Source organism: Protopterus annectens, chromosome 15.part0 (genome assembly GCF_019279795.1).
Source record: "Protopterus annectens isolate FY-2018-M chromosome 15.part0, PAN1.0, whole genome shotgun sequence".
Taxonomy (NCBI): domain Eukaryota; kingdom Metazoa; phylum Chordata; order Ceratodontiformes; family Protopteridae; genus Protopterus; species Protopterus annectens.
The window spans coordinates 143319244-143345114 of record NC_056749.1 but is presented as its reverse complement, the minus strand read 5'-3'; the positions used below and the strand labels follow the sequence as shown (position 1 = coordinate 143345114).

General features: G+C 40.1%; 1 protein-coding gene across 2 annotated transcripts in view; it reads right to left on the bottom strand.

The window, feature by feature from the left end:
* The window catches only part of DIAPH2 (diaphanous related formin 2), a 5354951-nt gene that overhangs the window by 485067 nt on the left and 4844013 nt on the right, over positions 1-25871 (bottom strand). The window lies entirely within an intron of this gene.

Sequence of the window (25871 nt, the reverse complement as noted above, 5' to 3'; positions counted from 1 at the left end):
CTCTGTAGCATCTTTGTTGTTATGCTCTGATGATCATGTAAGTTTTCACTGTATAAAGTACACCATGGTTCTTGCAATTTAAAGCGTATCTGCGAGCTTTGATAATTCCTGTAAAGAACACTGTCTGGAACATTCTGAGGAACAATAGGGTTAAAAATAGAAAACGAGAGCAGAGCTCTGGTGAAATCGCAAATGTATGCATTGCACGTGGCAGGGATGTTGTGCACAAGTTAGAACATTTACTCTGTGGTGAAAACAAGAGGTTTAAAAAAAAAAAGAGAGAGAGAGAGAAGCAGCTTTAATTAGGATAAAGCCACAGCGTATAATAGAAAGAAAGAAGAAAGAGAGAAAAAAAAGTATTATTGTGCATATTTAAAAGTTTTCTAGACAGTCAGGAGAGGGTCTTAGGGTAATTTATCTTTGAAAGCAGGCATACATATATATAAAATCTGAATAAATGCATGCTAAATGTTTGGTCTAGAACACATAACAGGCACACTGAACAGATGGAACTCAATGCACAGAGAAAGAAACTAGCAAGACCCGTTGCTGTTTCTGGTCCCCTTGATATCCTTAATTATTTTCACTGGCAGGATTCTAGGGTACAGGAACCAATGACATAAAGGGGTCATGCAGCTCCGATGTATGTGTTAGAAGCAATGTTGGGGAAGTTTCAGCCAGAGCTCAGCATATACTGCCAACTTTATGATCTGAATACTGTTCCAGAGCTCTGCAAACGGAGAAATATTAAGTGGCAGAGATGTACCAAATCCATTAGGAAAAAAACAATTTAAGAGGGAAAATCAAGTTCAAAGGACAGCACGGAGACAGCAGACTAGTCTCACAAAAGATCAGTGCTTAACCATGACGGATGGGGAGGTGAGAGAGAAATGAAGGATGAAGCAGAACATGAAGGGCTCAATCCCATACAGATAGAATCAATGTACAACCTTCAACATGGAAAAATCAAGTAACAAGATTTCCTATTTATAAAAACAGTACGTCTCTCTCTATTTAAATTACAAAATTGAAGGAAACGGCAGAACCAGGTCCAAAGAGAACACAACAAAAAGTTGTCCACATGAAAACTTTAGATAATGGAGTCTGTTTTTTGCCCTGAATTGTTTTCCTCTTATTCTGGCTTCCTTCGCCTGTCAACTCTTAAGTTCCACTTATATATTTAAATATAGCCATATTCTGAAATGTTCAGTCAAGAATACAATTAGAAATAATCTAGAATAAAAGGTGTATAAGAGCAAAAAGACTAATAAATGTAGTTCAGAGTTTCACAGAAGGCAAGCACAGCAAAAAGGCAAAAATGGGAAAGCTTTGACATACCATGTCTTAAAGTCACAGGTTCCACGTACCATAGTTAGGATGTGGTCTGCGTGTCTAAAGAAAGGGAAGTTTTGGAGTCCAGTATATATGGCATGATTCAGAAAGGTTAAGTACTGGTGCTGGTACTGTCTACACCAGTAGGGTTGAAATGCATAACTTCCAAAAACACTTATGTATTTTCTAAGTAAAAGTCATATAAAGAAGAACATATCACAGTCAGGACAAATAGGGAAGTCTAGTAAAGAAACACAGCATCATCAGCTGGAGCACAGCAGTTATGCAGAAGATGCCCAAGTATATGACAGATGACAGCATGCAAAAACAAAGTGCAGACTGATCATCTCTCATCTGTTCAGGCAGCATGGTATTATTGTGTTCTGTTGTTCACCCAGGCAGATGCACGAGTGTTCCTACACTAGACATGTCTCAGCCTTCCCTATGCGTGAAAATGCACTAAAATCACAAACGTTTTCAAAGAGAAAATATGTAACAAGGATTGTCTGCCTGACAGCCAAATGTTTAGAAGAATAAAATCATGATCTATGGCTATTTCTGGTAAACAATGTTTTGGCATATACTGAGTGAAAAAACGGTTTATTAATTTACACATGGCACATTAACTTCCCTGCACATTTCACATGCAAGGAATACCAGTATAAGGCAATCCATGATACTTTGTTTGAAATAATGCACACATGACATCCCTGTTTCTCAGCCCTTACTTGTGTATATTAACCAGTCATACTCAGAGACATTTAATGCTAATGAGCTTTACCGAATATGCAAGGAGTGAAGATATACAACATAGGTTCTGAACCCCTTTTCAGATACTGTGACCAAGTTCATATGAAAAAGTATTTACAGATAACAGACACTATTTGCAAATACTGTCAAATTTTGCAATACCATTACGGAAGAAGTGTATAAATCATTACTTTAGCATATGCTGTCAAACTGTACTAATGGTTGTGAATTCTGTAAGCCTCAGATATGAGCATCATGGGTATATCACAGTCACATTTTAGTACAGTGCTAGAACACATGCAATGTAGAACTTGTCAGGATATTTGTGTACATTAGACAATGTCACATACAGTAATTATATTGCACAAGTAATCATGCTAATGGACATTTCCCTTTGTACAACTTCCTGGTGGAACAGGACTGGGCATTAAGGGGGGGCATCTTCTTCTTCATTTCAACTCCCTGTCGTTACCAGAGACAGGAGAGAAGGGTATTACTTACTAAACAGGTTAGGATCTTAATCAAGAGTGCCACGTATTACTGAATTCCTTCAACTCACCACCGAGTCCATTGTGTGGCCAATCAGAGAAGGACACTCCGATGGGCTGTGAGGAAATATGGGGCATAGCAATATGAAACAGCTCTAATCCACAGCAGCACGATGCAGACCAGCTGTACTGCTCCAGACATTTATTTCCAATATGAGTAAAAACCAAGAGAGTGCTATGAGTGGCAATTAGGCTATAATGTAGCTAAGGTCCCTGTGGAAAACTAGGACTAAAAACCATAAAAGGTGTGCTGGCATGCAGAGCTGCCAAGATTACACAGCTGTCCTGTTACTCTTTGAATGTGGTTAATAAGTGTTAGCACCTTACCTTGCATGCTGGGAGACTTCAACAAGAACATCTTCAAGTAGAAACATAAAATATGGCAGCGGGAAAGAACCGGAAGCCTTTTCAAGTATGCCCATTGACCTGTGTGGTGGTGAAGTCATATTTGCAAGCTGACTTTTACTAATTTGCTCATTCACCTTTGTGGATGTTTTATGCCTGGCTATATCTTCTTAATTTCCTCAAATTTATAAACTTTCAGACATGAATACCTCATGCTGTCACAGTATACTAATTCTTACCCAGGTGCTTGAAAGCAGCAAACTGTCGCAGAGGTACAGTTGGTTTATAGGTAAAGCATATGCTACCTGGCCAATGATAAATGGTCAGATGACAGGAATGAAATTAGTGCCCACAACAACAAAGTCTCCAGTGAGTAATTACAATTCTATCTTTAATTAACTGGTAGTTTGCCTTCCATTCGCGGTAAAATCTAAAGTTCCAGCAGGAGGCACAAATATTGGCAAAGAGATGAAAATCTGGTGTGTGACAAAATGCATTGCAAAATGGAGGCCTTCTCTAAGTTCTGGTACATGCACTATATGAATATGTGTGTGTGTGTGTCTGTGTGTGAGTGCGTGTGTGCGCGTGCGTGTGTGTGTGCGTGTGTGTGTGGCATGTTGGAGGGGCAGTTCTATAACAAATGTAAATCTCACATATTCACATAAGTATGATTTAGTAAGTGATGCAAAACATGCAATGTAGCATACAGCAACATGGACATAATACATACAAATGAAAACTGCGCAGAATAAGGATGTTATATAAAAAAAAATCTATAAATCTGGAGCACACGTCTTAACCTCTTGGATCAAGCATCAGGGACACATCAAATGATAATGGGGAACAAAAGTCCTAAATCGAGGACAGATTTTAGAAATATACAGTTGCTAAAATAACAGGTTTTGCATTAGTGCACATTTTTTAGGTTCTTAAGTAGGTACTAGGCTATTTGCCCGAAGGCATTTATAAGCCTAGCCAGAATGTATTGGCTTTCGCCACCCCCTTTGAAGGGTATGAAGTCTAAAACTCAAATATCTGTTTTTATTTAGTGACTGCAATCATCAACAATTTGCCAGCAAAACACAAATTTTATGAGGAACAGACCAGAATATGAGGCAAAATCAGGGACATTCTGTGAATCAGGGAGAACAGAGACCTGGGGTGGAGTGGTGGAATATTTCTGGCTTTCCTTTGAAGTAATACACATACGTAATCTGCCACAAGATAGTTTTTAAAGAATCAGAAAGCTCGTTTCAGTGTTTCAAGACTTCTATTAAAACAGGAAGGGGTCCTGGATACACTGAGAAAGAATTTTAATATTTCTGAACTGCAATGTCCAGCATTCTGCACTTCTAGCTTTTAATTCAGGAAACACTATATCCTGATAATGATTTTTACAGAAAATCCTGTTTTTTAAACTAACAATATTCACAAAAACACACGTGTGTGTGACAGGAAGCTTGGAAGTTAAGTTAATACTGTCTAGTGCCTTTAAATGCACTTAGGCCATATAAACCGGTTCCTTTACAGAAAAGTTCTGATGTTACATCTTGGCACTGCAAATGTCATATAATAGTCTTGAATATGAAGATTTTCTCTCCCTAAAACTCACTGCCGAGACACTTGTTTCAGCAAGAAACCTCCTGTATATAAACATTAGAGACAAAACTGAAAATCTTTAAGTGGTTACTCACTGTTCTGCCTAAATGTGTAGGCAGCTAGCATTCTGTATTGCTACAAAAAGTCCAGAAAGAAGGTCAGACAAATAAAACTCACTATAGGAGCCTTCCTGGATATCTTTAATTTTTAATTTGTGTCCATATATCAGTAGTATTTTCATTTTTAAAGACCTCCTGCACTGAATAACACACACAAAGAAATTCAAGCAATATAGCTTCCACAGCAATGGAGGAAGACAGAAAGATCTAATGGCAATGTGGGTTAAAAGACAGCTCTCCCAAATGGATGCCTGTCTTGTGAAAATACTTGCCAATTATCCCTGATTTTGCATCATGTTTTTATCATATCCTATATAAAATGTTTGATTGCTGGAAATCACTGACTGTCACAGTCAGTCAAAAATGCCAGCCACTGGAGTTGTATAAATCTTATTGTATAGAAAATGCATGTTGATACAAAACGTGTTGTTCTATTAACTTTTTAATGGGCTGGAGTAATATTTAAAATTGCCCCTGATTTGGGACTTTAGCTTCTGGTTTTTTTTTTTTTTTTTGTTAAGCTTTTTCCCTGCATTTTAAGCAAAGAAGTGAGAGCTATAGGAATAATCTTAGCACATCATAGGGATTCTGGCAACATTTAACATGGCTGAGAGCAGCCGTATGAAATGCAAAGCAGCTGCAAAAAGTCATAGGTCATTAATAGTCATGTAGTCGGGGATGTCATTAATGAGCCTAGCCCAGAATCCCAACTGACCCAAACCACTGCCTGGTAAAGTGACTTAGTCAAGGTCACACAGCAGGAAAATGAAGGCTGAAGGAATTAAAGCCTGTGCCACAGCTCAAAGCCTATATCCTCTGTGCCAACAACCAGAATTTTGCCTATGCCAACTGCCAGAACTTAATGCCATGTCACGTGTCATGTACTCCACAGGTGGAACTTGCCAAAAACGATAAGGGGAAACCAAATGTGGAATGATCATCACCTGTCACAACATTGCAAAAAGGGAGGTGAAGTTTGCAAAGTTTTTTTTTCTTAACTAGGAAAATGATATTCCATGGCAGCAAACAGCCTTCGCAATTGCCAAGGATGACATTAAGAAGACAGTTCTTTGCCATGATAGCTGCCAGTTTAGCAAGAAGGACATTCCTTAGGTCTGGTTTGTATCATTTGTACCTGTAGGTTTTTCCTTCAGGTGCTGCAGAAATGTATTTTCAGCAAATATATATAATTTTTCACGTTGGCAATGCATTTATGTACCAATGAGCATAGCAAGCAATGAGGGACATTTAACTGATCAGTTTTCGACCTAAGGGGTCTTAGCCAAATGACAAGAAACCAGTCTAGGAAGCAACGATTTTGTTTCCAGTGTTTGGTGAAAGCAGCAGATGCACAACACCTATCCTTTAACTGGAATGGATATTAGAGACCCAGATAGAAGCCTGCAAACTTCCAGCATGCAAAGAAAAAACAGTACAGTCAACCAACCAACTACTTAAGATGAGATTTGACTGGTCTCTGATTACCTTTTGCTACTTAGAGCAAGAGAGGTAAACAGCAGATTTGATATGTGGTGGTGTACAACTCTTACAAGGACAAAGTACAATTGGCAGTCTCTGTAGCAGGTACATAGAAGGCATAGGTTCATACTAGGCTATCTGCCCCTAGGGCATTTACAAGCCTAGACAGAGTGTGTTTGGCTTTCGCCACCCATTTTAAAATTAATTTTGCTATGCCCTTTTTCGAGGTTAGTATACTGTGCATCTGTCTAACAGTGACACAGAAGTGATACCCGGAGTAAATCTACGATCTCGCATCCACTCATCAAGATTCCTCTTGAAGAGAGTCCATGAGGGACTCTGCCTAACCTGGACTGGGATTTTATTCCAGAGTGAAGGGAGCCTCTAGGTTATGAATTTGTCCCTCCAGCATGTCCTATTTATTTCAGTGCTGAGGTTCAAGTCTCTCGAGCGTGTAGCTTGATGGGATTTGGATTTTCTGAGGTGCAGCATGTCCATTAATTCCGGGTTGGACATGGCTTTATACGTCAGGCACAGATCGCCTCTGAGCAGGCGGTATGCCGCTGAGTAGAGCTGGAGTTTCTTTAACTGGGCAGCGTATGGCATCTGTTTGAGCCCTTTGATCCTCTTGGTGAGGTACTTTTGAAGTCTTTCCAGTTGCTGCAGGTGTCTGGCAAGGTACATCCCAAAAGGGGCATTGTACTCAATTATGGGCCTGATGAGGGATGAGTAAAGAGGCATGATGACATCCCCTGATCTAGATGTGAATCCCTTCATGATTAGGTGGGCTATATAAAATGATTTTCTAACCACTTTGGCCACGTGGTTGTAGAATGAGAGATTGCTATCAACTTGGATCCCCAGGTCCCTAATTACTTCTTCCGTACTTAATGGATTACCATCTATGTGGTAATTTGTGGGCACTTTGTTTTTGCCGAAGGGGATGACTATACACTTTTTGGCATTTAGCTTGAGGCCATGGCTCTGGCACCAGTTGTCTGTTTCTATGAGGCCCTTTTGTAGGATGCTTGTGTCAGCTGGAGAGTCGATTATGGTGCCCAGTTTGCAGTCATCTGCGAACTTGGTCAGCCACAGTCCTTCTGTGTTGGCCTGTGCCTCCGAGAAATATATACCGAACAAGAGAGGTCCCAGGACTGAGCCTTGTGGGACGCCACTTGTAACTGGTTTGGAGTCTGACATGGCTCCAGCAATTCTAACCATGTGGGTTCTGTCCTTGAGCCAGTTTGCAACCCATCTAGTGACATAGGGGTTTATATTTAAGCTGGTGAGCTTATCTATAATGCCCGAGTGGGGTATTGTATCGAAGGCTTTTGTGAGGTCCAAGTAGGCTGTGTGGACCACCTTCCCCTCGTCAATGGCCTTGGTGACTGTTTCAAAGAAATCGACCAGGTTTAAGAGGCAGGATCTGCCTTTAACAAAGCCGAACTGGGTAGGATCCAGTGTCTGTAGGTCCCCAATATCTTTATTTATGAGGTCCATGATGATCCTTTCCATAGCTTTGCAGACCAAGCTAGTCAGGCTTATGGGGCGATAGTTTCCAGGATCCGTTGAGGCACCACCTTTGTGGAGAGGGACCACTGTTGCTGTACGCCACTCTTTGGGTACATATCCTGTAGTAAGGCTGAGATTGAACAGTAGTTTTATGTTTGGGTTTAGTTCTTCTTGGAGTCCATGTAGGACGCAGCCCAGGACACCGTCTGGACCCATTGATGCTGTGTTTTTTGCTTTGGAGAGGGCAGCTCTTACCTGAGCATCTGAGATGTCAGGGGGGCAGCACTCTGCTGGGATAGATATTTGCCCTTTTGGTGGGAAAGGGGGGGGGGGAGTTTGCGCTGAACCTGTCAGCTAGGATGTTGGCAATGTCTGTGGGTTCGGTGTATGTTTTGTCATTTTGGACTAATTCTGAGCATATCTGGGAATTCCCACCCAGGTTTCTAACATAACTAAAGGAAGCCTTGTGATTATCCTTAGTGTCTTGTGCAATTTTTCTCTCGAAGCTGGCCTTCGACGATTTTATGAGTGCCCATAGTTTTTTGCTAATACTGATCAGAGATGCCTTCCCTTTTTGGGATTTTGCTCTATCATGTAGTAGTTTCCTCCTTCTATTGTACAGTTTGTTTATGGCTGGGGTCCACCAGACAGGACGCCTGCCTTTGGAGGACTGGGTCTTGGTTTTGTTTGGGATTGCATGATCCATGCATTCCTGAAGGTGTTCACAGAATGCGTTTATAAAGGATTCTGCGGTCTGGGCCATATTTTCCACAGACCCAGGGGCTTTGAAGGATTCCACCTCGGTTTTCAGGAGTGTGAAATTTGTTTTAGAGACGTTTTTCACTGTGGTTTTCTGGGCAGGGGCTGGGGTCGGGATGTGAATATCTAGTGAGATTAGTTTATGGTCTGATCTTACCAGTGAGGGATACACTTCTGGTCTGGAGCATAGAGACTCCATGTTGGTGATGATCAGGTCCAGTATGTTTTTCCCTCTTGTGGGAGTGGTAACAAGCTGTTCCATAGCATTTGAGTTTATAAATTCTAGGAACCTTTGGGTTAGGGTGTTGGAGCTAGAGTAATGCTCCCAGTCTATGTTTGGATAATTGAAGTCGCCCAATATAATGGTGTTGGAGAGACCCTTCATATTTTCCAGTGTTCTCAGGAAGGCCGAGTGGGGTTCCTGGGTTTGGGAGGGTGGTCTGTAGCAGGCTATAAACTGGAAGGCAGTTTTACCCACTGTTAGTTGCACATGGATAGTCTCTGATGCTTCGTGCTGTGCCACCAACCTGGAGGTGTGGGTATCTTTGACGAATATTGATACTCCCCCTCCTTTTGTGGTTCGGTCCAAGTTTTGGGGCCGAAAAACATGGTATGAGGTATAACCTGGAAGTGCTGGGGTGCTCTCGGGAGCCTTGAACCAGGTTTCTGTTACTACACAGATATCGATGTTCTCCATGCTAAGGAGAGTTTCGAGTGCGTGCATCTTGAGGTTTAGACTTCTGGCATTGAGTAGCATTACTCTTAGTTTCTTATCCCTTGTGATACCTATGGAGGTGGGTTTGTCTTTTGAGCCTTGCCTAAAAAAGGCACTATGGGGGTGGCAAGAGCCTTTGCCAATATCCGAAAGCCCAGGGGTGACAGGTGCAAGCCGTCCCTAGTGAAGCATTGTGGCTTGTCGAGCATGTCATCCCAGGCTGACAGGCATTGGATCCCTGTTGAATGACACCAATACTTAAGCCAATTGTTGAAATTGATCATCTTGTCTTCATATTGTGGCATCATTCTTGGTGAGGGTAAGATGCTACTCAAGGTCAGGGTCATACCGGCCTGGGCTACATGCTCAGAGAGCTCCTCTATGTCTCTTTTCATGTAGTCCAGGGAGGTACGTCTCAGGTCATTCACACCAGCATGGACAATGACGGAGTCATATTTGTACTTGCCTTGGAGTGACCTGAGTGCTTGTGTTATGTGGCGGATCCTAGCGCCCGACAGGCAGCTCACCGTGACCTTCTCCTTGTTCAGCCTGGTGAGCGGGACGTCAGTGTGCCTGACGATAGAGTCACCTATTACAAGTGTATCAGGTGTGTTGTTTAGCCTTAAGGGCTGTGGCTGTTCGGCACACTGGCTTTGTGAGCTATGTGTTGCACGTGTTTTGTTTTGGGGTAGCGGTTGCTTGGGTGTCTGCTTTGGAGGTCTCTTGCTTAGGCAGATTTTTATTTAGAGCCTCCGAGTATGTTTTTGTGTGTTTATGTGTTTGGTTTGCTGTCATAGTAGGTCTATGTGAGACTGGAATTGTAGTGAGTTTGGTTTCCTTCTCCTCCTGACTGGTTACGCCAGTACTGAGTTGAGAGAGCTTAGCCTCCAGTTTGGCTATATGGTTGCATCTCTCACATGTGTTGGAATTTGTTGGGAGGAGGAGAGAGTTGTCTGTGTACATGACACAGTTGTAACATTGCCTCAAGATTCACCAGCTGGACCGGAGAGGAGATTGACAACTGACCTTTGGACATGCTAGAATAGTATTGGGAATTCCTTTATAATTGAAAAAATGGCCAATGGGGAACAAGGTACTCAAGGGGAGTTTGTGATGGTGTAGTGCTTTTAATTTTTTAGTGCTGACTTATATAATTGCTTTAGTGAGCAAGTGCCAGGCTTTAGAGTAGGAACAGGGTGTTTATTATGAGAACTAGATCAGTTCTAAGGGAAAAAGTGAAGAGCAGACTTTGTGGAGCCGAGAATGGTTTAAACCCAATTAAGCGGCGTTGCCCGATGCTGTGCAATGCACAAAGCCACGCTAAAGCGGGTTTTATACAGGGGGGACTTGAAAGAGCTAGAAATTGGCCCAAAACGGCCAAAAGACTACCAGATTCTTGTGCTGGGGACACTCCTCCAGGGATAGATAGGCTGCTCTAAGCTCCCCACTGCCACTGGTGAACAAAGAAGCCTCCCTTTATCCAAGAAAGGAAATGGGCAACACAGGAACTTTCCAAAAGTCCAGAATACAGCAAAGTCTGTATTTGGACTACTCTAGGTCAGGAAAGACAGGAAACAAGGATAATTTTTTTTCTTTTTTTGCAACAAACAGCAGGAAAATGCAATAAATATGTAACACAGGCTAGCGCACTTGAGTGTGTAGCCTCAACAGGTAAATGCAACAAACAGGACAAACTTTAAAAGTGCAGGTGCAAAAACAACTTTAAACAGTTTAAAACAGTTCAAAAAGCAGAAATACTTGCAGTTTAGCTAGATCGGACAGTCACCCAGGTAGTAGCAGCAAAAAAATACACTTTTATCAGGTTAGCAGTCGCTCTTTTAGCCTCTCTGCTGCTAGCACCACTCTGCAGGACCACGAGGAGCTTGGCTGAGTAGTAACAAGTGCAAAAACCGCGCCAAAGCGGGTTTTATACAGGGAGACTTGAAAGAGCTAGAAACTGGCCCAAAACGGCCAATAGACTACCAGATTCTTGTGCTGGGAATACTCCTCCAGGGATAGATAGGCTGCTCTAAGCTTCCCACTGCCACTGGTGAACAAAGAAGCCTCCCTTTATCCAAGAAAGGAAATGGACAACACAGGAACTTTCCAAAAGTCCAGAATACAGCAAAGCCTGTATTTGGACTACTCTAGGTCAGGAAAGATGGGAAACAAGGATCTTTTTTTTTTTTTTTTTTTTGCAGTGAACAGCAGGAAAATGCAATAAATATGTAACACAGGCTAGCCCACTTGAGTGTGTAGCCTCAACAGGTAAATGCAACAAACAGGACAAACTTTAAAAGTGCAGGTGCAAAAACAACTTTAAACAGTTTAAAACAGTTCAGGAATGCAGAAATACTTGCAGTTTAGCTAGATCGGACAGTCGCCCAGGTAGTAGCAGAAAAACACTTTTATCAGGTTAGCAGTCACTCTTTTAGCCTCTCTGCTACTAGCACCACTCTGCAGGACCACGAGGAGCTTGGCTGAGTAGTACCAAGTGCAAAAAACGTGCCAAAGCGGGTTTTATACAGGGGGACTTGAAAGAGCTAGAAATTGGCCCAAAACGGCCAATAGACTACCAGATTCTTGTGCTGGGAACACTCCTCCAGGGATAGATAGGCTGCTCTAAGCTCCCCACTGCCACTGGTGAACAAAGAAGCCTCCCTTTATCCAAGAAAGGAAATGGGCAACAGAGGAACTATCCAAAAGTCTAGAATACAGCAAAGCCTGTATTTGGACTACTCTAGGTCAGGAAAGATGGGAAACAAGGATAATTTTTTTTTTCTTTTTTGCAACAAACAGCAGGAAAATGCAATAAATATGTAACACAGGCTAGCGCACTAGCTCAACAGGTAAATGCAACAAACAGGAGAAACTTTAAATTACAAGCGCAAAAGCGCGCTAAAGCTGGTTTTAAAGCAGGGGGTTAGAAAGAGATAGGAAATGGCCCAAAACGGCCAATAAGCTACAAATTACTGGTCTGGAACCACTCCTCAAGGGACAGATAGGCTGCTCAGAGCTCCCCACTCTCACTGGTGAACAAAGAAGCTTCCTCATATCCAAATAAGGATATGGGCAACACAGGAACTATGACACAGCCCAGAGATCAGCAATACCTGAAGACTGAACTATTCTAGTTCAGTAAAGGCGGGAAACAAGGATATATATATATTTTTTTTAAGTAGTAGAAATTAGGTATAGAAACACAGTAAATGCTTTAATTCGGCTAGCGCACTTGAGTGTTTAGCCTACCAGTTGCCTGTATCACTCTGCAGGACACCACGAGGAGCTGTGTGGAGTTGTATACAATAACAACCTTTTTAATCACAGATTCGCTAAGAAAAAAAAAACTGGCGTTTTAGGCAGAATTAGTTAAGACAGCAAGAAAAGCAGAAAACTGATACTTAATCACTCCAAAGTCACTCTTTTGTCTCTCTGCTGCTGTAGACTCTGCAGAACACCATTTGCTGAGCGGAATACAAGGGTAAAAACTGTGCAAATGAGGTTTTTATAGCAGGGAAGTGAAAGAGATAGAAATTATCCCAAAATGGCCAATAAACTACGAACTTCTGGGCTGAAACCACTCCTCCAGGGACAGGTAGGCTGCATAAAGCTCCCCTCTCTCACAGGTGAACAGAGAAACTTCCTTCTATCCAAGTAAGGTAATGGCAACACAGAAACTTGTGACACAGCCCTGGATTCAGCAATAACCTGAAAACTGGACTATACTAGTTCATAAAGGTGGGAAACAAGTATATCATTTTTTTTCATATTTTATTACAATGGGTTTTAAGAAAAAGACATATTGGAAGCCATTCTTAGTGGCAAGCATCAATTTGTTTCTATGAGAAAGGTGATCATAATTGGGGGTGGGGGGGGCAGAAAGGGCTTTTTGCATGGAATGGCCTAACAGTGTTTAGCAAATGTTAGAAACAAACTAACCCCCCCCCCAAAAAAAAAATCACATCTGTTCACATATCACAACCCAGCTTCATTGTACAACCTGGCAAGAAGTGGTTCATGCCTGAAATGATTTTCAATGTGGAGAGGCTGTAAAATAAAACCTAGAAGTCCCAAAGAATTATATGAAATCTGCATTCTGGTTGCTTCATTCCTTGACTATGAGGTGTCACAGATGCATATCTCACCCTTCATAAATACACCAAAAGTAAGTTCATGCCCCGAGCTTGAGAGGAAAAAATAAGCAGGGACACTGTCTTAAAGTTACTAGAAAAGGTGAAGAAGAAACCCCTGAAATGAATTTCATGACTCTAAAGTACAATTTCTAATCATTACTGTGAATTACATAATTAACTTTAGTGCATCTGTATACAGGCAAAATTAAAACATACTATATGTACAAAATAGTGACTACCTAAAACTAACGGTTTTGGAAGTAGTAAACATAACAAGAAATACAAGTAATGATGAATGAATGTTCTGGTCTAAAATGACAAATTCCATGCTGTGTTTTTTTTGGTATTCAGTCCAAATTGTTTTTACACTTTTCCAGGAAAGGTACCATAATATCCTTGTAAGTGCCCTCAAGGTAAATTGGAGTTAACTACAACACTAAGGTGTGGGCAGTGAAATAGGTCCAGTTCTAGCTGGAAAGCAGTTGGTTAGAGAAATTTGCAGCTACTGACAGTACGCTGTTTACAGTAAAATCCTCAGATGGAGATGAACCATACCTCTGGCAAAAACTGATGCTGCCTTCAGACTTAACAAATGAACATGCAATCTTAAGCTCTGTGCTTTCTGCAGCCGCCACACATCAGGATGCTGAGACCCTATCTAGAACAGAGGAAAGCACCATTAAACATTAGAGTACGCAGGGAAAAAATGGGCAAGTCAAGGAACTCAAGGAGGAGACCCCTTCAACAACTCATAGAAATAACAGAAGGTAAGAAGGTGCCTGCCTTGAAGCCTCCCTATTTCCAATATGAGGCAAATGATAATGCCTCTTGGTTCAGTATGCAGAAGGGGAAGCAAGTACTGTACTCAAAGTATAGTAACTTTAGGGTAAAATACAGTAATCTCAAATGCAGCTTCCAGACTATGATATGTCAAGAAACAATCATCACGTCTAATATCTGATGTCTTTCTGGAAGCAAATGTATAACATCCTAAAGGGTGGCTATCATGAAAGAAAGTTGTGTACAGAACTCAATATAAAAGTAGATTATTATATTATTCTTTTTTCACAGCCTAAACACGTGCCCCTATCAAAACTCTGAATATGAGAAATCTGAATATAAATAATATTAACTGGGCATTATTTGTGCCTTCTGTAACAAGAAGTCGCCTGTACCCATACCACAGGGCTACCTTCTCTGCTAGGTCTCCCTAACCACTTCCCAGTTTCAAGTCCTTTTCTCTCTCTAATGCACCATGGCCAACCATTGTAACCCCTAATCCTCAATGTCCATAGTGCACTGTCTTGCAGGTAAATGCAGTACTTAGAAGAATGCTTCTAAGTTCTACATTATCATATCAAGGCATTTCTCAGCCACCTTCTTGGCTCTGCTTACTGTCTTCTCATTTGTCTCTTCTGACATGTCATTGCTGCCTCAGTGCTCCACAAAATGCATTCACCCCCTTTCTCATTCGGAAGATCTTCCTCACACCTTCCCATGTCTTCATCCCAAGATTGGCTTAACTGTGACCCAGTCTGTCTTACCTCCCTTGCCAGAGTTGGCATAATCACCAAAATCCTCTTTTCTGTCTCCACACTGGACCTTCCCTCTTTATGTCACTACACATCCTCTGTTGTAGGATCCCAAGATCTCTTTCCTTTCTAAGCTGGCTGGCTCCCACCATATCCTATATCTGACTGCTTTCCCATCTCACATGAACTCTTCTTTACAAGCTCTATCCTCTGTTTTGTTCCTACCACCTGCCTTTCTGAAGATCTCTGCTTTCTTCCTTTGTATTGCTCATGTAGTGTTACATCTGTATGGTCACATCTGGCTATGCCTCATCTTCATTATTTGCCATTACTGTCTGCTTCTGTTCTTTTACCTTGGACTCCTTCTCTTTGTCATTACTACCGTCATATACCAATTCTTCTTTCACATTTACTTTCACCTCTTATCCTTTGTTTATACTTCTCTGGCAAACTCAGCCCACATGCTCCTGTTCTTTAACATATTTGATTCCTACTATTTCTCATCCCATCATGTCTGGTGATCCCCCATTTCCACCTTCTCTTAGGTCACATTCTGTTCTTTCTCATGTGCACAGTTAAATTAAAAAATATCTAATGTCCATATCGTACCCTGAAGATGCTCCATTCTTTTTCAGACCCAACATCCTCATCTACCTCAAAACCCCCTCTCCAAACCCCTGCTTCACTTCCCGTTCCACCCATATCAATCTGTACTACTCCTTTACTAACGTCACATTCCAGGACTCCCCGCCTTTTTACTTCTTTATATTAATTTATTAATTACACAGCTTTCTTTACCAACTCCACATGTACTGTTATTGATTAATGTTTTTCTTTGTAACCTGCATTATTGTTTAAGTTCTGGCTTCCTTTAGTGGTCTGAATGATGCCAGTTACTTTTTTTTAAAACATAGTTATTTGATTTGCATTATTATCGCCAACTTCAGTGGTTCTGTTTTCTATGACTTTGCCAAGTGCTGTTAGCGTGCAACAGTTAAATGTTTAACAATCTAGTTTTGTAGTTCTTGCATAATAACATGGTGTGCAGGTAACTACAGCTAAAAAGGGCATTACAAGGTAAACACTGAAATGCCCATCAAGAATTTATGGTGTGTGGAACTTAACCTCCATCAGGGGCTATGTTTGTCTATACCAGCACACAGATTTTTAGCTTTGAAAAAAACATTCTGAGTCTGATTGTGTGTCTGACCTTCTCACCTTCTTGTTATCCCACTGTTAGTTTGACACTGTTTCACTCTGTCTGTTGCTTTTGGCTGCTATATTCTCCTCGTAGCTTTATTCTAACATGCTACACTGTTTAGTTTCAGAGTGCAGCATAATGATTCAGAATATGAGATGCCACCGTCACCTGCAGACCTAGCAAAAGTAAAGTCCTACTTCCTGCCACTGCATGCTTTGCTGGTCAGTGGAAGCACAGAGAAAGTTGTTTTGTCTGTTCACACTAAAATCTTTATAAAAGCAATCAGCTACATACACACACACATTCATGTGCATACACATCTCAAAAAAGACATAGCATAACATGTATTTTTCATAGGCATCAGCACTGTACTTCATTCAGCCTCATGAAATAATGTTTTTTTTTTTTTTTTTTTACATCTAGCAGTAAATACAATGCTACTACTAGCATAATGCAGAGTACAAACATGTAGCCACATGGACAAAAAAGACAAAATATAAAAATAAAACAAAGACACACATTCCGTAAAATATCTTAGTATTTTAAGTAACCTGAGATGGGAACAAAGAAAATAAGCTACAGCTTTCAAACAGACAAGCACACAAAGATCACCTGAATTACACACCACATCATAACATTCCCCAATGAAAAACAAGGTATGACCACGACTTCTGTATTGTAGTCAACCAGATTTTCTCAGCACGACAGCAAGAAACTTCTTTAGCTTTGTATGTGGATGAAGTGAAGGTAACATACCCAAGACAATTACGGTTTAAAAATACATGTGCTTTCTTTCCAGTACAGTTACTTACCTATTTTTGTTTTCTTTTTTTTATTTTATAGCAGATTACTGCAGCTTCCCAGTAAAAACAAAATAAATAAATTAGAAAAGCTAAACGCAATGCATTGTTCTCCTGACTCCATCTCTAGGATGTAATGGCAGTTTAACATAAAATCCGTATACTTGTCTGCACCAACTCCACTCACAGTACATTCCTGTAACTGTACAACTTGACATCCACACTCACAGCACATTCCTGTAACTACATGACATTCACACTCACAGCACATTCCTGTAACTGTATAACATGACAATCACACTCACAGCACATTCCTGTAACTGTATAACATGGCAATCGCACTCACAGCACATTCCTGTAACTATACATGACAATCACACTCACAGCACATTCCTGTAACTGTACATGACAATTGCACTCACAGCACATTCCTGTAACTGTACAATATGACAATCAAGCTCACAGCACATTCCTGTAACTGTAAAACTTGACATCCACACTCTCAGCACATTCCTGTAACTGTACACCTTGACAATCACATTTACAGCACATTCCTATAACTGTACAACATGACATTCACACACACAGCACATTCCTCTAACTGTACCACATGACATTCACACACAGCACATTCCTGTAACTGTACCACATGACATTCACTCACAGCACATTCCTGTAACTATACATGACAATCACACTTACAGCACATTCCTGTAACCATACATGACAATCGCACTCACAGCACATTCCTGTAACTGTACATGACAATCGCACTCACAACACATTCCTGTAACTGTACATGTCATCCACACTCACAGCACATTCCTGTAACTATACATGACAATCACACTCACAGCACATTCCTGTAGCTGTACAATATGACAATCAAACTCTCAGCACATTCCTGTAACTGTACAACTTGACATCCACACTTTCAGCACATTCCTGTAACTGTACACCTTGACAATCACACTCACAGCACATTCCTATAACTGTACAACTTAACAATCAAACTCAGAGCACATTCCTCTAACTGTACAACATGACATTCACACTCACAGCACATTCCTCTAACTGTACCACATGACATTCACACTCTCAGCACATTCCTGTAACTGTACCACATGACATTCACTCACAGTACATTCCTCTAACTGTACAACATGACATTCACACTCACAGCACATTCCTCTAACTGTACCACATGACATTCACACTCACAGCACATTCCTGTAACTGTACCATATGACATTCACACACAGCACATTACTGTAACTGTACAACATGACATTCACAGCATATTCCTGTAACTGTACATGACATTCACACTCACAGCAAACTCCTGTAACTGTATAACATGGCAATGACACTCACAGCACATTCCTGTAACTGTACATGATAATCACACTCAGCACATTCCTGTAACTGTACACCTTGACAATCATACTCTCAGCACATTCCTGTAACTGTACAACTTGACAATCACACTCACAGCACATTCCTGTAGCTGTACATTATGACAATCACACTCACAACACATTCCTGTAACTATACATGACAATCACACTCACAGCACATTCCTGTAACTGTACATGACAATCACACTCACAGCACATTCCTGTAACTGTACATGACAATCACATAGCATACTCCTGTAAGTTTACAACATGTGTTTACACTGTGCTGTGGGCTATAAATGTGTTGCGAACAAGGTATCTTTCAGCCACACTTTGTTTAGAAGATTAACATATCAACCTGTCTATATCCTCAGGAAATCTTGAACTCTGACATACTGGCTTTGTTACAGCAATTTTATGTAAGCACCTTGACATATATCATAGTCTGCTAGCGTCTATAACATCCCTTCCATCTGTTCTCCTTCCAGCTTGCCCATCAAACACAATAACACTCCTGTTCTCTATCTCAAGTCAACTGTCTTTACAAAGAAAATATCCACTTTTAATCTTGTGATACCCTGCCCACACTAAACAGCCACTTCAGCTTGTCCCCCTCCCTTGCCATGCCCATTTGATAAGATCCATCTTCCTTAAGCACGGGTCACATCAGCTCGTCACTGAATAAATATACTTTACAAAAAAAGATTCATCAGGCCTCAGAGCCAGCACTCCGTTCTCCTTTTAATGTAAAATCGGAATTAATTAGAAACAGCAAAACATGACCAACTTATCCAACATGAAAGCATTTATTAAAAACATGACAGGTTCATTAGTCATAGATTTATGGTTTGTGCATTCTACATTCACCATTTGCTAGAGAGATAACAGAATGCATGTAAGGCTACTCACTTGAAAGTTGACATTTATGCAAAAATGCCTGCAGTTAAAATGGCTTGGGTGTGGCAACACTGATGCAACTTCAGATGCTTACAGGGCAAGTAACCCATAATTTATCATTGACCTAACAGTGAGGTTAAGGTCATTCTTTCTCTGAAGAAAAGAGTCCTTACTACAATTCCCCTCACAAAAAAAAGTATTAATGTATTAAAACAGGATGCGTATCTTCATAGTGCGCTTGTCATGGGTTAGAATACATAGTTGAGGGCTTTTGAGCAAAATGACCTGCACAGGACTGGTCAGTAAACACTTCTCTTACAAAAAGAGAACGACATGAAGACAGAGAGAGCATATGGCCTAAAAAGGCATGGCTTATAGACTTTTAAATAGCAAGCTTAGCAATGAATGGGAGAGTTGTATCTCACCATGAGATGTGAAAAATATACCTCAGATGAATAGAAAAACACTTCGCTACGTTCTAGTTTTTTGCAGGCAGTGAAATAGTGAAGCAAGTAGCTAATAAACTGCTAAAAGAAATCAGCACTGCATTTTGTGTGCGACAAGGCAGGTTGCAATATAGTGACTGAGCAGGCTTACGTGCTGTTACTCAGTGCAATATTGCTTATTCCACATCTGGTCAAGCTTCAAAGAACAAGTCAGCAAGCTGCTAGTATGTAGCGACTCTTTACTGTTCTTAACTGTAGAGCATTTCTAATATTCTCTGCAATTCCAGCCCCTCAAAAGTACAGCAAAACCTTTCAATCCCTGATGTTAATTGCTCTTTCTCTAAGGTGCAATAAATTTGTTCTGACCCTTTCCTAATAACCCCCAAAGTCAACACTACAGGGGTTACATGCATATACACACTTGAGGTATGGGGTTCCAGCTGTGTTTTACATGGATCAATGAATTGTGGTGTAAAGTTTTAACAATTCTTTGAGGATCTACTGGGGAACATGAAGAACTTTCTGTTTAAAAAAAATCAGCCCACTGGTGCAACAAACTCTGAGGAAAAGTATGCTGTTGGGAAGGTATTAAAAAATACCTACCAAGAATGGCATTGCAGAGTGGCTCAGGCTCAACCCTCTGTGCCTGACATTTTACTTACTTTCACTGTGAATGAAACATTCTTTACCAATCTTTTCCCTTATTTTTCATGTCAGTCTAGTGGTGTTCTATAGCGTAAGGAAAATGCAGAACTAAAACTGGGCTCATTTCTTTCAAGGTGGGGATGGCATCTTCATTGCAATCATTCTATTCATGAATGCATTTTACTAGTATCTATACATTTTATTTACCTGCTCATGTGCAAGCTTGGCATTCTAAACATGTTCCTCTGTTTATCAGGCCAAAACAGCTTCTCAAGAATGCATTCACTGTCTAAATGTGCATGCCCATAAAGTGTATACATTCTGATCACAGATGTACCATGATTTCCTGACTAAAAAACTCCATGATAAGAACATCTGCTCCAACATATTGCTGCATTAAAAGCAAACACAGTCGAGCATACATCTCAAATGCTAAAACTGAGGTACTATGATGTTTGCACTCAGATTTAGCTTTGTTCCTCCTAGATCTGCTAATTGTTTTCATACATTTACACTATTTTAAAGGTACAAGCATCATGACGTAATGGATTAAGGCCATATAAAGATTTCCAGTTACTTATTATATGTGGTTTACTAGCTAAATATTTATTTCTCAGAAAAGTATGGTTTTCTTCATTTTGACCCTGTGTTATGATTTTTAAAGGCATGTCCCATGATTTTTAATGGTCAGAAGTTGAGATGCATGAAACGCAACTTCCAACTTCACCCTTTAGTAGATGATATGAGTGACTTCCAAAATAACACAAAGAAAATCAACAGAATGGATAATAAAGCCTGAAAATTTAAAGAATATTCTTTGGAAGTAACGCAATGTTTACTGGCTGGTGGTCATGGAAAAAAAAAAGCTTTTGCCAGTTTAGGAAATGCAAGTCAAAATAATACAAAGAAACAGTAAAAAAAAAAAAAAAAAAACACACACCATAAGAATAAAAATGTGTTCCAAAATGCAGCCCACTGAAGTCTGAAACCAAGTTGTAAAAATGAAATTTCCCCACATTCTTTTTCAACTAAAGACCTAGTTTATGAGAACTACAGTCTTTCTGCAGCTGAAGTATCACAAGGGTGAAACCTCATGAACAAAACATTCTAACATGCTTCTATGACAAGGTGTAACATCCTCCAAAACTAGCAAAACCATGATAAATGTTTTTGCAAAGTACACTGTGAATACTTCACTTGGTTTCTGTAAAATAAAGATTCTAAAGTTGTCATTTGAAAGTATAGATATTTAATGTACTTTAGTGACTATGTCATACAATCATAAGTATGTAGGAATAGTATATACAATATATCACCTTATAAAACAGAGATGTATACTTTTACATACATTTCTACATCAAAAGTGCATATCCACCAGTAATTTGTTACCCTTACTACAAATTACAAAGGAAGAAATCTACCCTGTAGTTCTAAGGAAGTCCATCTTAGCAGCTGTAGCTAAGTAACAACTGGAGACAATTTACGTGCAAGTACCTCAAGGGTTCCAAGGAAGTCAGCAGCCCCGTGACGTGAATTAATCTGGTCAAAGAGTTTTCTTGTTCAAGTTTGCTAAGCAGAATATGACTATTTGGACAAGCAGAAAAGGACATTTGGGTGACTCCATTTATAGAGCCAAGAAATAGACTTTTAGTTATCAAGTAAAACCCAGTACAACGCCAAATGCAAGGTTGGGTGTTTACAGAATTTTAAGTACTGCAGTATTAGTACATTACCACTGTGATGACAGGCAATTTCTGTTCTGTGTTTTGCATAAATTCTTGGGGTCATATCAGCTGCTGAATCAGTTTTGGAGGGGGATCAGTTATGAAAAGGGGAATTCACCCTACCTTCATTTAGCACATTTTTTAATCAAAAAGATAAAATGTGGAATGGTAACATTTAAGGCTTCGCGCAGACTGGCAGAGTTTCCTTTGGGCATCTGTTGACATATGTTAAAATAATCAATGGAATCTGATGCAGTACGTAGGGATGGAAAGTAGTATCAATGGAATCTGATGCAGTACGTAGGGATGGAAAGTAGTATCAATGGAATCTGATGCAGTACGTAGGGATGGAAAGCAGTATCAATGGAATCTGATGCAGTACGTAGGGATGGAAAGCAGTATCAATGAAATCTGATGCAGTACGTAGGGATGGAAAGCAGTATCAATGGAATGTGATGCAGTACGTAGGGATGGAAAGCAGTATCAATGGAATCTGATGCAGTACGTAGGGATGGAAAGTAGTATCAATGGAATCTGATGCAGTAGGTAGGGATGGAAAGCAGTATCAATGGAATCTGATGCAGTACGTAGGGATGGAAAGCAGTATCAATGGAATCTGATGCAGTATGTAGGGATGGAAAGTAGCATCAGTGGAATCTGATGCAGTACGTAGGGAAGGAAAGCAGTATCAATGGAATCTGATGCAGTACGTAGGGATGGAAAGTAGTATCAATGGAATCTGATGCAGTACGTAGGGATGGAAAGTAGTATCAATGGAATCTGATACAGTACGTAGGGATGGAAAGTAGTATCAATGGAATCTGATGCAGTACGTAGGGATGGAAAGCAGTATCAATGGAATCTGATGCAGTACGTAGGGATGGAAAGCAGTATCAATGGAATCTGATGCAGTACGTAGGGATGGAAAGTAGTATCAATGGAATCTGATGCAGTACGTAGGGATGGAAAGCAGTATCAATGGAATCTGATGCAGTACGTAGGGATGGAAAGTAGTATCAATGGAATCTGATGCAGTACGTAGGGATGGAAAGCAGTATCAATGGAATCTGATGCAGTACGTAGGGATGGAAAGGAGTATCAATGGAATCTGATGCAGTATGTAGGGATGGAAAGCAGTATCAATGGAATCTGATGCAGTATGTAGGGATGGAAAGTAGTATCAATGGAATCTGATGCAGTACGTAGGGATGGAAAGTAGTATCAATGGAATGTGATGCAGTACGTAGGGATGGAAAGTAGTATCAATGGAATCTGATGCAGTATGTAGGGATGGAAAGCAGTATCAATGGAATCTGATGCAGTACGTAGGGATGGAAAGCAGTATCAATGGAATCTGATGCAGTACGTAGGGATGGAAAGTAGTATCAATGGAATGTGATGCAGTACGTAGGGATGGAAAGTAGTATCAATGGAATCTGAGGCAGTACGTAGGGATGGAAAGTAGTATCAATGGAATCTGATGCAGTACGTAGGGATGGAAAGCAGTATCAATGGAATCTGATGCAGTACGTAGGGATGGAAAGCAGTATCAATGGAATCTGATGCAGTACGTAGGGATGGAAAGCAGTATCAATGGAATCTGATGCAGCGTAGGGATGGAAAGCAGTATCAATGGAATCTGATGCAGTACGTAGGGATGGAAAGTAGTATCAATGGAATCTGATGCAGTACGTAGGGATGGAAAGTAGTATCAATGGAATCTGATGCAGTACGTAGGGATGGAAAGTAGTGTCAATGGAATCTGATGCAGTACGTAGGGATGGAAAGTAGTATCAATGGAATCTGATGCAGTACGTAGGGATGGAAAGTAGTATCAATGGAATCTGATGCAGTACGTAGGGATGGAAAGTAGTATCAATGGAATCTGATGCAGTACGTAGGGATGGAAAGTAGTATCAATGGAATCTGATGCAGTACGTAGGGATGGAAAGCAGTATCAATGGAATCTGATGCAATGCGTAGGGATGGAAAGCAGTATCAATGGAATCTGATGCAGTACGTAGGGATGGAAAGCAGTATCAATGGAATCTGATGCAGTACGTAGGGATGGAAAGCAGTATCAATGGAATCTGATGCAGTATGTAGGGATGGAAAGCAGTATCAATGGAATCTGATGCAGTACGTAGGGATGGAAAGCAGTATCAATGGAATCTGATGCAGTATGTAGGGATGGAAAGTAGTATCAATGGAATCTGATGCAGTACGTAGGGATGGAAAGCAGTATCAATGGAATCTGATGCAGTACGTAGGGATGGAAAGCAGTATCAATGGAATCTGATGCAGTACGTAGGGATGGAAAGCAGTATCAATGGAATCTGATGCAGTACGTAGGGATGGAAAGTAGTATCAATGGAATGTGATGCAGTACGTAGGGATGGAAAGTAGTATCAATGGAATCTGATGCAGTACGTAGGGATGGAAAGCAGTATCAATGGAATCTGATGCAGTATGTAGGGATGGAAAGTAGTATCAATGGAATCTGATGCAGTATGTACAGATGGAAGGCAGTCCCAACTCCTTAAATATTGCCTAAACATGCACCAAATAAATAAAGCTGGTCATACTATGCATTAACAATACTCAGTCATCTTCGACAATGACACAACAAATACCCATAAATTTTCTGGGCTGCTTCACTCTCATTAGTGTAAGTTTGTGAAAGCAATTATACTTCCAAAGAGATTAACTGGTATTCATCAACAATTGAAGTGAATTTCTGAACACACAATATAATGAGGAATGATTTTTTTAAAAAAGGGAAACAAATCTTGAAAGAAATACTACTTCACATATAAACATAAGGTATGTAATACTGTTCCAAAGTGTGACTGACTATTGGCTGAAGTAAGAAAAGTGTTAACTTTCACAATGACGATGTATTTAAATGCAAGCAGTGCTTCGGGGTGGGGACCACACAAAAAAGACAAAGATGGTGACTCTAGGGAAAAATTTCAGGAATGAAAGCCTTCTATCTTTATACAAAAAAAAAAAAACTTACTAATGATAAACGAATTCATATATATATATATATATATATATATATATATATATATATATATACATGTGTGTGTGTGTGTGTGTGTCTCTCTCTCTCTCTCTATATATATATATATATATATATATATATATATATATATATATATATATATATATATATGGGTTCACTACAGAATCTCGAAATACTGAAATCTCGAATTTCAGCATTTCGAAATTCTATAGCCGAAAGCTTTAAATCATGAAACTCCAGAAGCATGAAATTCCAAATCCCAAAGTTTGGAGATTTTGAATAGTGCTTCTGGTGTTGCGGTGTGTGAATGGGATAGGTGTAAGTTCAGTAAGTATGTATGTGTAAGTGTGTTGGTTAGGGGCTTTAGTGTATGTTAGTGTGTGTGGTGGCTGTAATGTGTGTGTGCAAGGGGCTATGAAATATGTGGGTGTGAGTTACCTTTGTGTGTGTGACTATGCGATCTCTGAGTTAGTATATATAAGTAGGGGGGGTGCGGGGGGCACAGCCTCCTCTGCTTGTCCGTAGTGTAGGATTGCATGTTTGATTGTTGGGGGACATTGTGTGTATGTCTATGTATGTGGTGTATTTATAGTGTATGTTCGCAATTTTAATTTTCGCAGTTCTGGGGTTTCAGGATTTAAAGCTTTTGGCTATAGAATTTCGAAATACTGAAATTCGGGATTTCAGTATTTCGAGATTCTGTAGTAAACCCATATATATATATATATATATATATATATATAGATATATATATATATATGTATATATATATATATATACACACACACACACATACATATATATATATATATATATATATATATACATATACATGGTTCCCCTTAACGTCTAAAATCAAAACATCATGACCATAACATCTAAAACTCATAACATTGAATTTCATAACATC